The sequence below is a fragment of the Drosophila virilis genome, chromosome X, assembly GCF_030788295.1.
Source record: "Drosophila virilis strain 15010-1051.87 chromosome X, Dvir_AGI_RSII-ME, whole genome shotgun sequence".
NCBI lineage: Eukaryota > Metazoa > Arthropoda > Insecta > Diptera > Drosophilidae > Drosophila > Drosophila virilis.
In genome coordinates this window covers 26,637,144-26,657,395 of record NC_091543.1, presented here as the reverse complement: position 1 = coordinate 26,657,395, position 20,252 = coordinate 26,637,144, and the positions used below count along the sequence as shown (strand labels likewise).

At 43.3% G+C, this 20,252-nt stretch overlaps 1 protein-coding gene across 2 annotated transcripts in view; it reads right to left on the bottom strand.

Annotated features, from left to right (window-relative positions):
- Window positions 1-12,768, bottom strand: part of LOC6631689 (uncharacterized) — a 49,160-nt gene extending 36,392 nt beyond the window's left edge. For both annotated transcript variants that reach the window (XM_070210590.1, XM_070210593.1), the window contains exons 1-2: window positions 12,659-12,768; window positions 12,297-12,440 (exon numbers count right to left, since the gene is read on the bottom strand). The gene's annotated coding sequence lies outside the window, so the exon portion shown is untranslated. The remainder of the gene's footprint in view (window positions 1-12,296; window positions 12,441-12,658) is intronic.
- Between the last annotated feature and the right edge of the window lie 7,484 nt (window positions 12,769-20,252).

The window sequence follows — 20,252 nt, the reverse complement described above, 5'->3', positions numbered from 1 at the left end:
AGCAGATTCCTAAACGAGGCATTTGTCATGATGTGGGGCTTGGCTATCATTTGAGCAGTTGTTCATTTGGCCAGCTCGGGGCTGGGTACAGAAGGGCATGTCGATGCAAAATGCATTTAATTACTATAATTTTTCAATTGTGACAAAAGACATCAACAAACAGACCGTCCAGACAAAGCAACAAATCACACAAAAGGCAAATGCGAATGCGAATTGTGATTGTGAATGTGCATGCGAATGCAACGAGCCATTCAGCCAGGTGGATGAGCAGTGCGTGTGTGTGTCCACAGAGATTTCCTGAAATCAAATCTAGCAAATCAAACCGAAAACCAAACACCAAAAACCAAACCTAACCAAACCAAACCCAACCGATGCCAAAACTGATGGCTGCCTGTGCAGCGATGTCAGCAAAAACTAAATGGCAGCATTTTAAAGTGGTTTACAATGCGTAGCACCGAGCCAGAGGGTTGCCGAGGGGCGCGGTTGTGGTGGCGGCAGCGGTGGCAGTATTGGGGCTGGGTCGCACAGGCGCCGGAGCGTGCCATCAATATGGCAAACGACGACAAACGCAAACTTAGAAACGACTGAGTGACTCTCAACGCGACGGCATTGAACAGAAGCCGCAGTCGCAGTCGCAGTCGCCGTCGCCGTTGCTATCGCCGTCGAAGTCGCAGTCGCAGCCGAAGCCAAAGCTCAAGCCTTAGCTCGGTATTTAGCTACCACGGCGACAGTTGTGGATACAACCACAACTATAGAAACAGATACAGCTATCCAACTATGGCTAAAGACACAGATACGTCGAGAAAGAGTGCTCTAGTTGAGCAAGCCCGACTGCAAGATGCCCTGTACTCTCCTCACTGCAAGCGCAACAATTGTTTTCGTTGGTTCAGTTCAGGGTTCGAACCAGTTCGCGCAAACTGTAAAACCAGTTTCCGGTTAACTTTTTTTTTTTACAATATTTATTAATAATTTACATATTCTTGATGCATGCCACGCACACACCCAATGCAAATGAGATGTTTCTAGCTGTTGTAATCCCTGAGAGTTATAGTCAAATTGGGGTTGAATCGATTTTTATAGGGAGAATAATCGATTTCAATATGGTTTTTGTCTCCTAATATGTGATACCCTTTAAATGGTGAATATGCTCTCGGGCTATGCCCGTTTATGATTGGGTACAGGGTATAAACATACTTATAAATGGGTCGGCCTTGCTGCTGTTGCGCAGCCAGCGCTTGGTAGCTGGCATCTGGGTGTACAATTACCTTAACGCATCGACAATTATACGAATGGTTGGCCGCCCCACAATGGGCCAGAGTGCTGGCGACGCGAACGGAGACGGCGGCCAGCCCATCGCCCATCGCCCATCAGGTGCGATATGCGATACGCAGCCGGGCGGCTGAGACAATTGCGCCACGACGTTGCGACTGGGCGCCCAACAAGATTGTCAGTCAGTCGTTCAGTCGCTCAGTTCTTCAGTTTTTCAATTGTTGCTTGCCGCCAGCTAAGTAACAACAAGAACAACAAAACGACAAAGAAGGCTACAAAAACAACAACAACAACAACAAACCATAACAAAACGCCCCAAAAACACTTTGGCCTGCTGGGCACGGGACATGTGTGAGATGTGTGCGTGTATGCGAGTGTGAGTGCGTGTGTGTGGGTGTATGCCATAAGTAATTTGGGGGCGTTGTGGAAGGTATTGACACCGCCAACAATGACTACGACAACGGCAACAACGATGATGTTGCTGACGACGTTGGCAACGCGGCGCATCTTCTTATTGCCTTGCGGTTTTAATTGTAGCCGCGCACAGTGGGCCACAATGTATTCAAATCGGAACAGAATTTGAAAAAGTAACAGAAAACATAAAAATTGTTTTAAAGTCCTTTTAATGCAACAAATCTATAAATTATGTTGACATTTTTGATGGGTTTTAAAGTTAGAGTGCTTAGTAAGCTTTGGGGAACTATTAACTTAATCATAGTCTTGACTTGTCCGCAAAAAATGCCAGCTCAAGAAACTGATCAACTGGTTCAAGAACCGAACCAATTGGCTTACTCTTTGTGGTTCTTAAAACTGAGTTTTGGACATGATCATGCTACTAATCTTAAGCATCAAGTAATTTTAACGAAATCAACTAGCAAATTATTTCATAAATATTAATTTCATAAAGATCGGTTAAAAAAAACCCAACTTATATGCAAATGAGCAGCATCTTTAAGAATTTCTGTATGTACATGTACAAACACACATTCATACGCGTCTGCTTCGCATTTTAACAGCATGGTTATATCGACTTTTTTCTATAATGCTATTTAAGTTCCTTTTTTATCATAAGTGTTTAATTCAAAATTTTGACCAAAATCGACAAAATAGCAAAATTTTTTTTCAAAATCGAGGTCGGTGGGAAAATCCAAACTGTTTCAATGATTTTTTTTAATATCTCAGGTAAAAGCTCCGCGTTGAGATATGACGTTTCAAAACGACATAACTCCGCGAGGAGATATGACGTTCCAAAACGACATAACTCCGCGCGGAGATATGACGTTCCAAAACGACATAACTCCGCGCGGAGATATGACGTTCCAAAACGACATAACTCCGCGCGGAGATATGACGTTCCAAAACGACATAACTCCGCGCGGAGATATGACGTTCCAAAACGACATAATTCCGCGCGGAGATATGACGTTCCAAAACGACATAGCTCCGCGGGGAGATATGACGTTCCAAAACAACATAACTCCGCGGGGAGATATGACGTTCCAAAACGACATAACCTCCGCTCGGATATGACCTTCGAAATCGTTCTTTTTTAAAAATCGAGGTCGGTGCGAAAATCGAAACTTTTTCGATGATTTTTTTTAATTTCTCTGGTAAATAATGTCTGATTTTAAAATGTTATACCTTTTTGAATACGTACAAATCCTTACCATCAATTGGCATTCAAACAAAATAATCATCGATGGGTTGAAAAATGTTGTAGACAAAAAAGCGATTCGTTCGTATTACTATTTCATTTTAAAACTTTATATAATCAAATTTTAATTTTGTATTTGTATTGTAAATTGTTATTTTTGTTTATATAAGATACAATTTATTGCAGAATTGCAGAATAACGAACAAATGCCCAATTTTTGCTCGTTTCTTTAACTTTTATGTTTGGTGAATTGGCCACAAATGTTCAAATCATATTATTCACATATTTGAAAAGAAGTGTCCAAGCACAAGTGTGATAGTTCCACTGTGCGCGCTGTGCTGGCAATCGCTATGATTTGCGCGCTCTGCCGGCGCTCTTAGCGGGGCTTCACTCTGCCGAGCGGCGACCAACTGATTGACACAGCGGCGCCCAGGCAACTGCTGCAGGCACTTACACACACACACACACATATTTATATGAGTGTGCGTGTTCAGATTGGATTAAATTGTATTGAAAAGTTTAAAACGCCCAAAAACAACGCCCAAGTCAATGGCAGCGTCTCCGGCTGAGGGCTGGGCTTGTGCGAGTAAGGGGTGTAATGGTGTGTGTATGTGTGTGTGTGTGTGTGTGTGTGTGTGTGTGTGTGTGTGTGTGTGTGTGTGTGTGTGTGTGTGTGTGTGTGTGTGTGTGTGTGTGTGGCAAAGGATGCAGGCTCTATTTACTTTTTAATTGGCAAAATTAATGCAATGCAATGAAATGAAGCCCATCGAAGCAATGGATGCGTCATGGCAAGTGGGCGGGGCAGGCGGGCCGAAACTGAAACTGAAGCCGGGGGAACTGCTCGGTGGCTCTCAGCGGTTCGGCGGCACTCGGTGGCTCGGTGGCTCGGTTTACTGGCTGGCATGCCAACGGCACTTCGACGCACTGGGTTGTTGATATTGCTCTTCGGTTTGTTTTTGTTTTTGTTTTTTTTTTTGTTATTATTTGTTGTTGTTTTTTTGTAATTCTTAGAAATTCAATTTTCAACTTAAAACCGCCGCCAGCCGACGCCCGGCAACTGTTCAACGCGCTGCCACCCGCGCCCGTGCCCGCGCCCCCGCCAACCAGCTGGCGGTCCCTGCTCGGGTGCTCCGCTCTACAAGTGATTAAGTGAAAACAACAACAATAACGAGAAGAATAATAAGAAGAAGAGCCCCAGAGTTGAAGCACATGCAAAAAAAGAAAAAACAAGAATAAAAACAAGAGAACTTGGCGGCTTCACGGTTTTGATCCATTCGCATAATATAATGATGATCATGACGATCATGAAGAGCGAACGCTGGCATTGGCATTGCGCCCTCCTGCCGCCCCCGCCTGCCCAGTCTGCCCAGTCAGTCAGCCAAGTCAGTCACACATATTGAAATAATTATTATCTGCATTTCGAGATCAACGCGCCAAACGGAGCCGAACCAGTGCCCGGGGCAGACGGCGACTCCGACTGCGACTACGATCGCGGCCTCAATTCCAGCGCAGCATCAATTTGAAGGCCATAAAAAATCAACGCATATTGCACACTGTCAAAGTCATCATGCAGCAGGGCGGGCAAGCGAATCCTCAGCCGAATCCCCAAACCCACAATCCCAAATCCCCCTCATGATTACTTTCAGAGTTTAGGCAGAGCCACCCAGCAGAGCCACAATGCACAGCTCATTAGCAGCCGGGCCCTTGGCCTCCGCAGTCAGCTCAGCTGTCCTGTTCTCGCCTCCCTCTCGCGCGCTCTGTCGCTCCTGGTCTCTGGCATATGCTCAGGCAACTGGCACAAAAAAGGCAAGTGATAATCCTTTGACAAAGGCTGCGGCTCCTTCCAAAAACTTGAGAGATTTCGCGCATTTCGGCACACGCAATAAAGGCGAAGAAAGCAGCCCTACAACAACAACAGCAACAACAACAACAAGCACACCGACAACTACAACAACAACAACAACAACAACACATTGAAGGTGAGCCAAAGCTGAGTTTTAAACCTGAACCAGAGACCCAGGTTAAAAGCTGAACGTAATTCCCCCAGGAGTTGCAAAGGCATGACAACAATCAGATTGCCAGGCTCGATTCTTTGCAGCAGCAGCAGCAGCTACCCTACCCCTCCAAAAACCACCCCCTCGCCAGCCCTCGACGATCCACCGCACCACAAGCCAGCATGTAATGCGACGTGTTTGCCTCAATTCGAGCATATGAAAACGGTTTATTTTGCTCGATTAAGTCGCCCGCTTTTGAAATGCGAGTGTCATGCAAAAGAAAAAAACGAAAAATAAAAAAAAAAAATGTATAAAGAAAACGAGGACCCAGGCATAAAAGATTTGCGGGGGCGACATTTGTCGCACAGGAAGCTGGCAAGCGACAGGAAGCAATAAAAATCCAAATTGGATGCCAACTATTGAAAATCGTTTGCCTGCCAATTTCTTTTCAGTTAACAGACGTCCGTTGATAATAGATAAGCCGTTTAAGCTGTGCGACTAAGTAGCTGAGCGAAAGGTACCAGGAGTTAAAAGAGAACATAGGCTTAGGCTGCTGGTGGAATCACCGGACTTCTGCCTACAGCCAGTCAGTATCAATATATTATTTAACGCACATCTTTATATCGACTATAGTCGATAAACTGTATAAAACGACAGCTACTAAATGATTATGAATCTTATTAAGTTGTTCCAAACCTATATTCCAAGATTTTTCAAAATAATATATTGGGTAGAGCATTTGTGTGTTGGCTATTAATGTGGCTTTGGAACTGCCTGAAGTCTACGCGAGTTACAGAAATTTGCTAACACATGCTTATGCAGCAATATTCATTAGACCCGGCCAATGCCGGCTAATTTTTTCCTTTCCATATTAATATATAACGAATTACGAAATAGATCCGAAACTTCAACTTTACAAATACCCAGGTACAGCTTTTTACATTCTACGCTCCTTTCTCTTTGGCTCTCACGAGTCCGCATTCAGCTGGGCCAAGTCAATGGAAGATTCGAGCAACCCGATAACATCGAAGAGCCGTAAAACTCATGGAGTTAGCAGCTGACGGCGATCAAGTGCAGTTACGAGCGTAACAAGTCGTAAAACTTTCACCGATAAACCGATAAACATCAATGAGTACATTTCACTCAATGGGCCAAATCGAAGTTCCCAAATGGCAATAGAGATCCGAACAGGTAGCCCTCGACAGTAGCTCTATCCCATAGTTTTATGATCGACATAAACCGGTCCAAAGGTTTCAATTACGCCCGCCCCTGAGACCCCGTCGATAGCATCTATGCTCAACTAGGTCCAACGCGACAGTAGCTGACCATAAAAACCATTTGGTTTGCGCTCATAAAATCAAGTTTTATGTGCAGATATTTCAAATCTTGATGACTTTATTAGCCGCCATCCTAAATATGAGAAGAAAGCGTAAAATCAAATAAGTTGGGAATCCAGCTGAAGGAAATCTTACCAGACAAGTTGAAAATTAACTATTTGATGAATAATCGAGTACGAATTGGTGGGACGAAATCGGAAAACTTTAGAGGACTTACAATCAAGCTTAAGCGAGGCTTATAATATTGACCACTAATTCAAGTACCAGGCGTACGAACCATCTAAAAACTAAGAAGTTTAATACTAATTACCAACATTTTCGTAAACCTTAACCGATTCAAAAAAGCTTTACATCAATTTAGAGGCAATAAATATGGCCAAACATTTTACACATTATATAAATTAAATTTTATAGTTTATTATATATTAATTAATATAATATAATATAATTATTATTGCGAAAAATTGACAACATTTAACTGCAAAAATGTAGAAAAGTTCAAATGCAAATTCTAGAAAGTCCCGCAGTCATATATTAGTACATATTGGAGATGTGGCTTTGTAGTTTCTCGAACCGCTTCGATTTGTGGCAACCAAGTGGGCCTCCATAATGCGTGCCGCCCACACCTACAGACAGAGGGACGCTGCAATGCCGGCGACTAACGCCCCGCGAGCCAAGGCGACAATATTTATAACCCTGTGTGGCGCGTCTCAATTCATTTGGCTCTATATATGTATATGTATTTGGATATATATATATATATATATATATATATATATATATATACATATATATACATATGCGATTATGCCCCGGGTAGCGGGTATACGCGTTACCGAGTACCGAGTACTCTCTGCCTTCATCTCAATCTTTGACTGTGCCTGTGCCTAAGTGTCTGCCACCTACGTAAGCGTATAATTCGTTTAGCATCAGCAGCAGCCGCAGCAGCAGCAGCAGCCGCAGCAGCAGCAGCAGCAGCTGCAGCAGCAGCGGCAACAACAACAATTGCAACAGTGTAGCAACAACAACACAGAACTTAATCAGTCACTTTAACACCAAGCAGTTGCCACAGTTGCCACTTACAACGCACTGTTGCCACGTTGAATGCGTGAGCGTTGGCAGAACTGGCGAAATGTAGCAAGGGAGAGATGGAAAGATGGAGAGGTGGAGAAAAGTTGGAGATCGGGCGAACGTTGATCGCCTGGCCGGGCTCCGGCTCCAACTCTGGCGCTGGCGCTGTCATGGTCGATATTGCGTTGACACAAAATTTGCATTAAAATGCAATTGCCGCCAGTTTCAGACGTAGTCGCAGTCGCAGTCGCAGTTGATCGCCGGGCTGCGGCAGGGTATGGGGGATCGTCGTAATGCATCTTTAGTGTCTATTGAGTGGTGCATTAGTCATATGTGAAGGTGGCCAGACACAACAAAGCGCGAGAGAGAATCAGCGAATGGGCCAGAGGACAACGAGAATATCAATTAAAGCCGCTAAAATAGAAACGAAAGCACTCAAAAAGCACTTTGATCTTGCCCAACTTTACGATCGCTGGAAGATCTTTCACTTTCTATACACCCAGAGAGAGAGAGAGAGAGAGAGAGAGAGAGAGAGAGAGGGACAGAGAGTGCGATAGATCAGGTCAGACGCACGATTGCGGACATTCCAATTAAAAATAGTTTTGACACTTCGCGAGTTGCGACAATTTCTTGATGCCGCGCCTGGGGCAATAAATTAATTACAAAATTGCCAACTCGGGCGGCGGCGGCGACTGCACATTTTATGGCCATGGCTAAAAATCAAATGTGCTGGCGTGTGGGCGTGGGCCAAACAGAAGGATGTGCTACAAGCTTTGTAGCTCTTCATTTTGGCATCAGCTGCAAGTAGCATGTGTATGTGTGTGTGTGTGTGTGTGTTTGTGTGTTTGTGTGCAAGCAAGTGTGTGTGTGGGCGTCACGTTGACAACAACAACGAAATTAAATTCCATGCGAAAGGGCACTTGGTGATAATGCAGCTCAGTCAGCAGCAGTCGCCTTTCTCTCTCGCGAAAATCTCCCAGCCGCAGAGCTCAGTACGCTCTCTCTCTCTCTCTCTCTTCTCCTGTCGCTGTCGCTGGCCCTGGCCCTGGCTACCTGCTGCTGCTGTTGCTGCTGCTGCTGCTGCTCTTGATCTACGCGCGCGCCTCTTCAGCACCTGGAAATGCAGACTGGAGTCTAGTGTTTGCTTGCCTGTTGTTTGTAGACAACTCTCTGGCACAGCCAGCCAGGGCCTCCAGCTTGATGCAGTCGCTCAGCCTGAACGCCCCCGGTGCAGGAGCAGCCGCAGCAGCAGCTTTCAATTATTCACACATCATCGAAGCTGAGCGGAGAGGCGAGGGGTTCGGGCAGCAGCTTGATGTTAAATTAAATACTGCCGACTTAACCAGCTTCAAGTCAAGTTATTTATGCGTCAAGTTTCTGCGTATTGTTTCGTTCATGTCAAATTATTGACCCGCACCAGGCGCTTTGAAATGTTTATGCGTTTTCATGACCGAGATGAGCAATTGATAAGTCCAGCTCGAAATTATGAATATGCAAGCGCGTCAGACAGCCAACCAGACAGTCGGACAGACGGACGGGGCAACCAACAAGCAGCAGCAAAAACAACAACAAACGGCAGCCAACAGACACCGCCCGCTGCTTTTGGGCCTGGTCAGTAGCCATCACTAGACTTGGGCCACGTTTACACGTGACAATTTGATGCCCGACTACAATATGAGAGATAGGCTAGCTTACAACTAAGGGAGAAAACACTTTTATATTCTGCTAGCTTGTGGTATGCGTCTTCAATATTGCAGCTTGCAGTTTTTCACCTATTTTCCGCACCTGTCGGGGAATTGTTAGAATTCGCTAGATGCAGTTTAATCAAATTTGATATTCAAATTAAGAACTTGTCACGAAACCCCATATAAAATTTATATTAAGCATAATTTGAAAACAAGACTCAAGATTAATGTGGAGTAGGATCAGGGCTGCAAATCTAAAAAGAAGCTGTCGATGGTTCGATCGATTCAACATAATATTTACTATAAATATAATCGAAAACATTTGTATTTTCAATTTTAAATTACAGCTGCCCGCTATACTGAGAATATTGCAAGTCGTAAATATTTTCAAACACAAAATGCGGGCTAAATTTGATGATCATTTTTAAAAATGGCATCTATCAAGCATGATAGGGAAAAGAGTTGGGCCACAAGTGCCTGAGCGCTTGTGCTCCCAAAAGTTAATTTTAAAACAAATATGTTATGGTTCTTATTCTGTTTTTTAGCTGGTTTAGTCAAAGATTCGGCTTATAGTTAAAAATAGATTGCAGCTTCGGTCTTATATCTCCATTATATATATTTAAGATATTCAATAATTGATGAGCCAGAGCAATTAAACATTATTAAGAAAAATACGTGAAATATGTTTTTAGATTATATTTGAGTTTTAAATATCTTTAAAAATAATTAAGCAACACTGAATTTAAGTCTATAGCATGGTCACACTGTTTTCTTTAAGATTACACACTGCTTACTATATCACGCTTTGGGCACACCGTGTAAACCCATGTAATCATAGCAGTGGGCTGCTCATCGACATGAGGCAAACATCGATGGAGGCATGGAGCGGAGCATCGGTGCAGTTGGTGTGTGAAGCATCCAACTGGGCTGCTGTGGCATGGCTGGCCATTTGTTTGTTATCAGGTACAAGCGATCAATACAGCAGCAATCAATATGGTCAATAAAGTTCGGCCCAGTCGCTGACTGGGTGCCTCACTCGCTAGGGAGTCACAGTTGAAGTCGCAGATGGAGTTGATGTTGCAGTTGGGAGTTGGCATTGGGAGCTGCGAGCTCGAGACAGCAACAGACGCAGATCGCTGCGTGGCCAGGCGCTGTGGCTCTGGTTGTGACTGTGTCACTTGGTTCGATACAAGGCAGCGTGATGTACACAGTTGAAACCCAAGAAGCCCAACTCACAGCTCACAGTTCACAGCTTGCTGTGCAGCAGCAGCAGGAGAAGAAGCAGGTTGAGAAGGGGGGCATGTTGCTGGTTGTTGGCGGACGACGGTCGTCACTGGGCCCATGTTGTCACTGTTGTTGTCGCTTGATCGCAAATTTGCCATGGCAAGCTTGACAACTTGCAACCAGGCAAGCGGCAGCGGTGCAGAGGCAGAAGCAGACGGGTGGCAGGCCGAAGGGGACCAATCCCAAGCCGGCACCTTAAAATAATGTTACAAACTTTTTGGCATGTAGCCCAAGTACGGAGCTCCAAGATTGGGGCCCTGTATGCGATTCAATTCGTTGCTGCGACGCACCCCTCACCCAAAGCTCCAGCCAAAGCGAGGCGATGCGATGCGACTCCACTTTGTTCGACTGGCTGCAGCCAACAGCGAGCAGTCAACAAATTGGAGATCACGGTTTTCATGTACTACATGCAAATTCATTGCTACTGTTGCTCTCTGTCCAGCCACAGCCACAGGCACAGCCACAGTCTGAGATCCAACTGCAGCTAAAGCTTAAGCTCAGTCTTGGTCTGTGTTTGGGCTGCCTGGCTACTGTGTATCTGTATCTGTATCTGTATCCATAACCATAAAGCCACGCTGCAGCCGGAAGAGCGCAAGTTAAATAAACAATCGCAACAACTAGCTGCTGCTGCTGCTGCTGCTGCTGCTGTTGAGGTCCACGGCTCGAGCAGACAACCCGCGAACCAACCAACGTAACCAAAACAACTGAAGTCATTCACAAAAGCAACAAGCAGCCTAATGATACCCTACACTTCAATTCGCCGAGCATTACAAATTTTAATCAGTCAATGCATTCTGCATTTAAACAAAGCAATAGATTAGATGTAATCTAACTATCAATCAACTTACATTAACTAGATGTTAAATGGTTATATGTAGCTCTTAACCTGGCATTAAAATTCGTTTCACTCTTTAATCTTAAGACTATATAAAGTATATTATTATTATGAAGAAATGAAATAGTTGCCACTGACCATCATTTGGCTGTATTCAGAACAAAATTATCAATAGATCAAAGACCTTGCACAACATTTCTTAAAATGTTTGGAGGTAAATTCAATTAATTTAAACTTAATTTCAAACCCTATCCAAGCTATCAAGAATTTCAGGAAGTTGGGTGAATTTTACATTTTTGAATACGAATACAACTTCTTAGCTCTACGAGCCATTCCAATTATTTCTTATTTCTTATTCCTTCGAACAAGAAGTTGTTCCAAAAAGCCACCAGACCTTGTAACTATAAACCATATTCATAATCTTTCGCTAAAGATCAGATTCCAGGGCCCATCAAAATAAATAAATAAAAATAAAGATGTGAATATGCGCCTTAAGGGATTGCATACAGATATCTTATTGTATTCTATGTATATAACTTTTAAAAGACTTCGTCTAGTCAGTCTGTGCTTGATTTATACCTCTGCTTAGCCTGATTTACCCCAATTATCTGTAGCATACATATATATATATATATATATGCGATATCCTTAGTACTTTTAGCAACCAATGGACTCTTCTAAAGTAGACGTAGCTCCATATGCAAAATAGCTAAACTGTTTGATCAGCTTGTCCGACTATCGAGTATTCGTCGCCTTTTTGGGTGCCCCGAGCAGCATTTAGCCACTGGCGACAGGAAACTCCCCCCTCAAGTCCACGGGTAAGGAATGGCAGAGCACGTGGCTAACCTGGCTGACGGGGGACAAGCAGAAGTGACTGGGATTGGAATTGGAATAGGGTTTGGGTTAGGATTTAAATTTGGGCTTTGGTTCGGGTCTGCAACTGAGCTTGTAATACGAGGCACGGCCTGGCGTTGCAACAGCATCATGATGTACTAATAGACGATACACACACACACACACACACACACGACTGCGACTGTCATTTCTGGCGCCATTCAGTGGGCGTTCAACTTGATGTTACACTGATGGCACTGCCCCACAGCAGCCGAAGAGGATGGCAACAACAAATTCCGACAACTTAGGAATACATTTCAACGGAATACTTACCCAGATAAGCACAGGTGAAGACTTGGCAATATGGACTCTAGACAACCTTCATCGATTATTGGTATTTGTTTATCTGGTGATTTCAGCATAAAGAATGTTCCAGGGGGCATCACATATCAACGGCGCGTCACACGGGAGCCGTCGCTACGAGTATAAACAAAAATAGCAAATCAAATCAAATCGGATCGAAGCTAAAGCTCGGAGTTGATAGAATCTTGCATGGGGCTTAAGTTACAAAGTCCCTTGAAATCGATAAGCAAGCGCTTTTATTGCTGGAAGAATTTTCTCCTTGTAAATTTCTCCAAACATCAATTTCGCTATGTTTAATTGATTTCCAAATTTTCGAACCCCTCGTACCTCACCTGTCTGCTGAGCATAAACAATTTGCCACAGCTTAATCTAATTTCACATTCACTTCTCAGATTCTGCGAAACTCCGACCGACCAACGCATTCAACCTTACAAAGCTCCCGACGATAACGAACTAACAAGATTTCAATTGGAAACCCACGACTTGACGCCCGATCGATTTCAGGGCTGCCAACTTGTCCATATATATTGATATTTCGCATGATTGTATGGCAGTTGCAATCGAAAGAAAAACATGATCTGTTGCTTATAAATCACAGGCAGTTTCTTAGCGATATTCCTACAGTGAAATTATTTAGCTCCATCGAGAAATTTACCATAATTTATAAAGAATATTTAAGGGAGCAGAGCAAAACGCTTGGCTACCGTTATGCATATATCGATAAATGTAAGCTTTTATATTTTTTAAATCAATCTTTTCATAGTTATATAAAAATACAGGAAGCATAAAATACTTTGTGGTAGAAATATTTTTTATGTTATATTCTGAATGCTCCTTAGCTTCCTTAATAGTCAAGAAATATGAAAATCATAGAAATTTCGCTTACAAAGTAATTAATTATATTAACAAAAAAAAAATTAAATCTGGTTTAGTGACGTCACAGAAAAATAGGCTAGCGTTTGCGTGCGTCATCTTTTTCACTGACTGAACACAAATGCAATTGCAAATTGTAAACAAATTGGAAGATCTATGGACAAATTATATAAAATTCCTATAACTAATCAAACGGCAAAGTGTCTTTGATCATTTTATATATACAATTTAATTTCGAAGTGTTGCATGAGAATGAGATCGAATGGTGAGTAAGCTCCGCAGGTTGTGGATCTGCATAGGCCAAATGGCAAATGTCTGTCAACTCTCTGGCGAGGGTCTAACAATTTTGTGTGCCATTAATTTGCGGCATGTAGGCCATAAATTCCAGTTGCCGCTCGCCAGTTACAATGAAGAGCGGCCCGGAAACGCGACTCGAGAAATTTGTAACAAACCGAAAAAATATAAAAAATGAAGAAGGCAAAAATAAATACAAAAACAAACATTTCCTGTGGGTTTTTTTTCCGCCGCCGCCTTGTTGCACAGGTAGCGCTTTACTCTCTTGAGATTGACCTTAAAAATTATTTATATTTATTTTTATTTTGTTGTTAGAAAATCAAACAATTAACCTCGAACTTGCGCCTTGTTGTTGCTGTTGCCGCTGCTGCTGCTCCGCGCTTACATGTTTGAGACATAAAAATTTCCAATTAATTTTTGTTTTTGGTTTTCGTTTTTTTTTTTTTTTGTTTTAGTGGCAACGTGTACAAACTTCCACGGAACGCCAACAGAGACAGAAACAGAAACCAGAGGAAAAAAAAAACAAAATTGTCACAGTCGCCGTTTACAAATAATTTTTGTTTCTTTCGGCTCTTTGGGGTTTTCAATGGAAACGAAACTCATAAAACATGGCCAACAAGCCGGCCAACCGGCCGCCACACAAAATACAATAAAAATCCACTCACACACACACACACACATACGCTAAACGTTAGCCAGGCCGAGACCCCGCTTGTCGATCCAACCCGCCCCACCCTCGGATCGCTCAGGCAACTTCAAACGGGAGCAATTAAAAATTGCTACATTTATTTTATTTTTTTCCTCTTTTGTTTGATGAAATTTGATGGAACATTTGACTAGTTGATGCTCTTTCATTTTAGCGGACGCACGATACTGGAGCCGCAGCTTGTGAAAATCCTGGAATAATGCAGCTGAGGTTGAAACCTTGACTGGAACAGATGACCTCAAAGATCAGCCATTGAACTGATCTGAGATCAAGCCAGGAAGAACTGCATCAACTTGGCTGGAAATACATTATCTATATATTTCCTCGATTTGTCACATGTATATCAGAATTTTAATACCCCCTGTAGAAGAACTCTGTCCATATGTGTTACAGTACAATAAGCTAACACTCGATATAGGTCCTAAATTCAGCCAATCCCAGCGGAAACTTGGGCAAATTCTCTGTCCGGGCGGATAAACGAATGTATTTTATACCAAAACATTAACATGGGAGAGTTCAATAATAATTCTCTAATAAGCAACTCGTTTATACGTGCAACCCCCAGTAATTCCAGTCACTGTTGCATGCCACATGTGTCCCGTTTGCCGCCACTAGTGGGAAACCCCATTCGGCTCATCGAGCTGATAATAAATGTTCATTAGGGACGCTTGAAAGCGTCTAATTTTGAACTGAGCGAGGGTTTCGAACGGGGGTTGCTCTGGTCAGTTGGTCGTCTGGTCGCCAGCTTGAATTTATTGCTAATAAATATTGACTCGATGAATTCATAATTAATATTTGTGGTCGCAGATTTGCACAGTCGGGGCTTTGCCAACCGTCTGCTTCTCTGGCAGTGTTTATAGCTTTCTTCAAGATGCGCCCTCTCACACTTACACACACACACTCCCACACGCGAACACATATGTGTACATATAATTTAAGCAAATATTTTAATTGCTTTTTACTCTGGCGCAGTCGGAAAATGTTTATTGTGGCCACGACCATCGCCCACCTGCGCAGCTAAATGAGCAAAGCCTTTGGTCCCATTTGCCCGTTGCGTATGATAAAATTTTATCGTTTGGAAATTTTTCAATTTTCCAAAAGGAGTGCTCAAATGAGAAGCAGCAGCCGAGTTGGGAAAGCAGGCGGATCGGGAGAGACTCTGCTGTCCTGTATGTGGATAATCATGTAGGTAATGATGATGATGGTGATGAGCAGGTTTGGCAGCTGCAGCATGCAATGTCTCGCTGGTTGTGCTGGCCAGGCAAAAGCAATGATGCCCCTTATTAAGGATAACAACCCGCAACAGGACGAGAACACAGTGTGGAACCCTCGTGCGGCGTCGGCGGCGGGCACTAAAAAAGGACATGTTCCACTTGAAAAATAACAATTTCATTCAATTTTTGATCATTTGCCACCAGAAATGGCAAATCAAAAAGCTATAAAAAACCAGCAACGACAAAAGCCGAGCGACCCACCAAGGGCAAGGACAAGAAACGACCCAAAATGCTTGTCCTGCCGCATGCCACAGGAGCCACTTCTTAAGCGGTTCGGGGGCGGTTTTTGCTGTTTTTCTTCCACTTATTTTGTTGTTGTTGTTGTTTTTTTTTTTTTTGAGAAAAGGGCCGCTCGTTGGCTTTAAAATTGAAATGACACACGCACAGTGCCCTCGCCCCTCCCCTCCGCTCCTCTTCAAACCCACGACAAACTGTTCGCTTGCATGTGATTGAGTCCTTTGGCCAGCAGGCGGCAGTTCCAAATCCTGCACGCAAAATTTATGTTGCATAAAATTTTTCAATGAATTTTATACCAGGAATTTGACTTGGTTTTACATTTGGCTGTCGTCTTGCCTCGACAATGTCTTAAATTTTTAAATGACTTTCGTCTACGCACGTGGCATATGGAGCGTAAACCATTCGCATTCGCATCCAGATTGAGTTTGACTCTGAAACACCCGCACCCCACTCAACATACCACCCCGAGCGCATCATCTGAGCAACCACCAACGACAGCCGCCGTATCGAAATTTAAGCCAAACACAGGTCATTCGGCATTGGGATTAAAGGTTTCAGTTTGGTTGCGAGGCTTGGCCTCTGCCTTTGGCTTCGGTTTGTGCCACAATGTTGCATGTTGCAATTGCCTGTCGGCAGGCGGTTCCACTTGCGGTTACCATTTGGCTGGTCGCTCGTTATGCGAACGTTTCCTTTCTTTTGACATCGCTGCTAATGCGGAAATTAAACTTCCTTCGAGCATTTTTAATTATAATAAAATAATGTTGGGTATGGGCTAAACTATATAGGTTCTTGATGAGATAAAGCAAAATGTTAAGCACATTATTCAAGGCTTTGATGGAACTCAAAAGTTAGGATAAGAGCTCATTAGGCTGGCTGGACTATGGGGCTTTACAGCTGATAAGAAGAGATAGAGCTTCACAAATTGGAATTGAAATTCAAAAGCAGAAGCTGTTGATGAAGAGCAGGAACTGTCCAGCTCTTGGTAAGAGCAGAATCTTATTTCTGGGATCTTAGTAGTTTTTATATGATCTACCAGATATAAGGAAATAAATTTATATCCCAGCCTCAATGTTAAGTGTTCAAATCAAAATTTAAAACCTTTACTCGACTGTTAACAAAAAAGTCTTAAGTCTGGCTAAAACCGTCAAAGTCTTGCTTGGGCGTTATTGACTTAACGCCAAATTCGAGACAGTCCCACGCAGCGGCCACTTCCATTACCATGCAACAGGCAACACGTACGCCAGAGCCAAGGCAACATTGAGGATCATTTTCTTAAAATTAATGCTTACAGAATACTTGCAGAATCAGCAGCGCGAGCGGGAGCAGGAGTAGCCGAAGCGGACTGAACGCCTGGACATGAAAATGCAAAATCTAAACACTTGATTGTTGTCAATACGAAACAAGCGATGCTCCGACTCAAGCTCCGACACCGACTGCGCCTCCGACTTCGACTCTGACTCCGAGTCTGCAGTCACAGGCGGGTTGGCGGCGCTAAGACACGACTCGATCCGTGTCCATGTCTAGGATGGCGATGGTGGGGTTGGGGATTGCGTACAATTATTGCATTTTGCTGTTAAACAATGCGAAGGTGTTGCGAGGCAGGTAACCACCCGGGGGGCATGTAACGAATTTGTCGCTGTCTGTCGCTGTTTAGCTGCGGCCAGCGAGGTGTGAACAACAGCGGACGCTAAATTTAGACAAGGGGCAGGGGCATGATCCGCAGCAGCCGCAGCATCAGCAGCAGCATCTGCAGCAGCAGCAGCAAAAGGTGCACTCGGGCTAAATAAATCAAAAATTTGGTTGCAACGCGGATGGGACCACCAGCGACAGATAAACAACAACAACAACAACAACACAAAAGAGTAAAAAAATAACAACCACAACAGACAGAAATGTGGCCAGGAGCAGGGGCAGTGGCACTAGGACGGGTCATGCAACCTGCTGCGCATTTTGACTGCTGTGTTAAACGCCTCGACTCGACTACTAGCCCAGCATCGGGCAAAGATGCGTTCATTGTAATTTGATGAGGCCCAGCGAGAGACAGAGACAGTGAGCGAGGGGGAGAGAGAGAGAGAGAGAGAGAGAGAGAGAGTTCTTGAGCTCGTAACTCATGTGGCTGGCTGCTGCATGCAACACGATGTGGCATCGATATCAAATCGATTTGCCTGAGATTTCCAACTAATTTGCTGTATGCTAGACTCTAATGGCAGCGCCTACAACAGGTAAAGGATCTCATTAGGGGAGAAAAGTGAAAGTGCCGCCCGACATGCAGCGTTTACAGTTTTCTCGCTGTGATCCTCTGCGAGCATAGCTAGAGGAAAGCAGACAGTAGAAATGGTAAGAAAGGCGGCCCATCAATAAATCCGTTCTAGGAGTCGATGTGCCAGCACTTATTTTGTTTTTGTTCTCTGCTTTTTCTTTGTTTTGACTTATTACCAGCGATTTGTCCACATCGGACATGGCCAGCCACTAGCCTATCTATCCATCCATCTGAATCTATAAGAATTCTATGAAAATAATCATTGAATCGCTGCACAGTTCTCATCTCTTTTAATAACTGTACGAACGTGATCCGATGCCTACGCATCTCCCCTTCTCCTCATTCTCTGTGTTTGTTACTCGTTCACTCAGTTCTATTTCTTGATCTTGCTGCATTTGGGGGCACTTATTGGGGCGCATACAAAATTAATCGATTGCCTTTGATTATGGGATTCGATGTGGTATATTTATAAAAGACACAAGTCGTTAGTTGGCTTTGAAAAGCGACTATGTACGAGAAGGAATATGTATATACATTCAAGCATACAATAAGCCCTACGAACGATCAATATTTCTGAAATATAGAAAACTAGAACATAACTAAGCAAGCATACATTAGATAATCTTCATGAATATCGAAGAATAATCATCAGATCGCCAGAAGAGGGAAACTGTGTATGATTTGGTTAGATATTATAAGCTTAGAACTCTACAGATATATAGCAATGATAATGCGATCTATTTTCTTATCTCCTTTTGATTTCTCACTCCATCCAGATCGTAACTTTTGTTATGTTATGTTAAACATATATGGATTTCTCTTATATGCCGATCTTAAAGTGCTTACTAATAGAAATTCTAATCAATCAATATAGTGTATATCACATTTGAATTTATTTAGTTATTTCTCGCTTGACTAATAGCAATTAAGATCAAACAGCTTAAATTTGATTTTAAAATGATTTCAGTTTTAGCTAGTTCTTTGTCGCTCCATCCAGATCTTAACTTTTACTCTCAAATTGGGCGCCTGTTCAATTCTTTTCTTGTTTCTTGTCCATATTATGGACCCAGTTGGATATATGGCTGGGGGCTTTCTCTGCCGCTTACTCATTTTATTGCCTTGGGCCAAATAAACAAATTACTTGCCGCGTTCTGTTTGATTTCTTTTGAACGGGCCCCGAATATTTACCACAGCCTCAATAAATTCTGCAGCGCCTGCATGCAGCGGCGTTCATTGAAAACGTTGCGCGCGCCTCTTGTTTAGACAACAATTTTCATTGTTGACTTTACTTATTATGTTAATGAGAGAGCCCCAGCGAACGAGCCAACGACCATCCATGGATCTGGATCTGGGTCTGGGTCTGGGTCTGGGTCTGGGCCCATGGCTCGGGCAGCCTGGGCGATCATGCTGCGGGCGGGTTGAGGGTGCGGTCGATAGAGCACTGCGCCTGACGCGTGGCGACGCGCCTGTTGACATTCTGTTTGACATTATTGACACACGAGTCAACGAGGAACAAAGTAATAACAGGAACGAGTCAATCAACTGTTGCCGCGATGCTTGCCTACAGATAGCAGCCCATAGCAGCCAGCTTTTGATTAGCTGCGACTGCCCAATTAGCTTGAAAGTGATATTAAGATCTTTAATAAATTTATGACAAAATTCACAAGCAACAGCTTAAGATGTGCTGGACTATAAAATACCCTTTGTAGTCAGGGGCTGGCAGCCCAAACCTTATTTAATATGCGCTCTTAAACGCATCTGCCAATAGTTGGGGATCAAACTATTTCTGCCAAACCATTTCATTATAAAGCGAAACATTCAGGTGTTTGTTGGCTTGAGCTTTAATTGCAATTTCGGGCTCGAACTGGTTAAGCTTAAAGCCGAGTTGCATCATTATTGATTATTATAATATATGTATATCATAATTCCTTGCTTCATTTATGTAAATTTATGAGCATCCCTTATCTTTCTATATATTTGAAATGAATATATCCTTCTGTCTAGGTTTGTGGCAAACCCTATGTTATTTACTTTATTGGCACTGGGTATAAAAATATACATATATTTATATAAAGGCGGCTTGGGCTCTGGAGTTTCTGGAGTTTCTTTGGGCCGAAGCTTATCTGCAATTTGGCGATCGTAACAGTTTTGACAAATCACACACACGCACAAACACGCACACACCGTAGCCGAGTGACAGAGATGCCGCTATTGTAGGGGCGATTGGCCAGCGGTTCGCTGGAAGGGAACTGCGGGTTGGCAACGGGCATGGGTACCTGCCC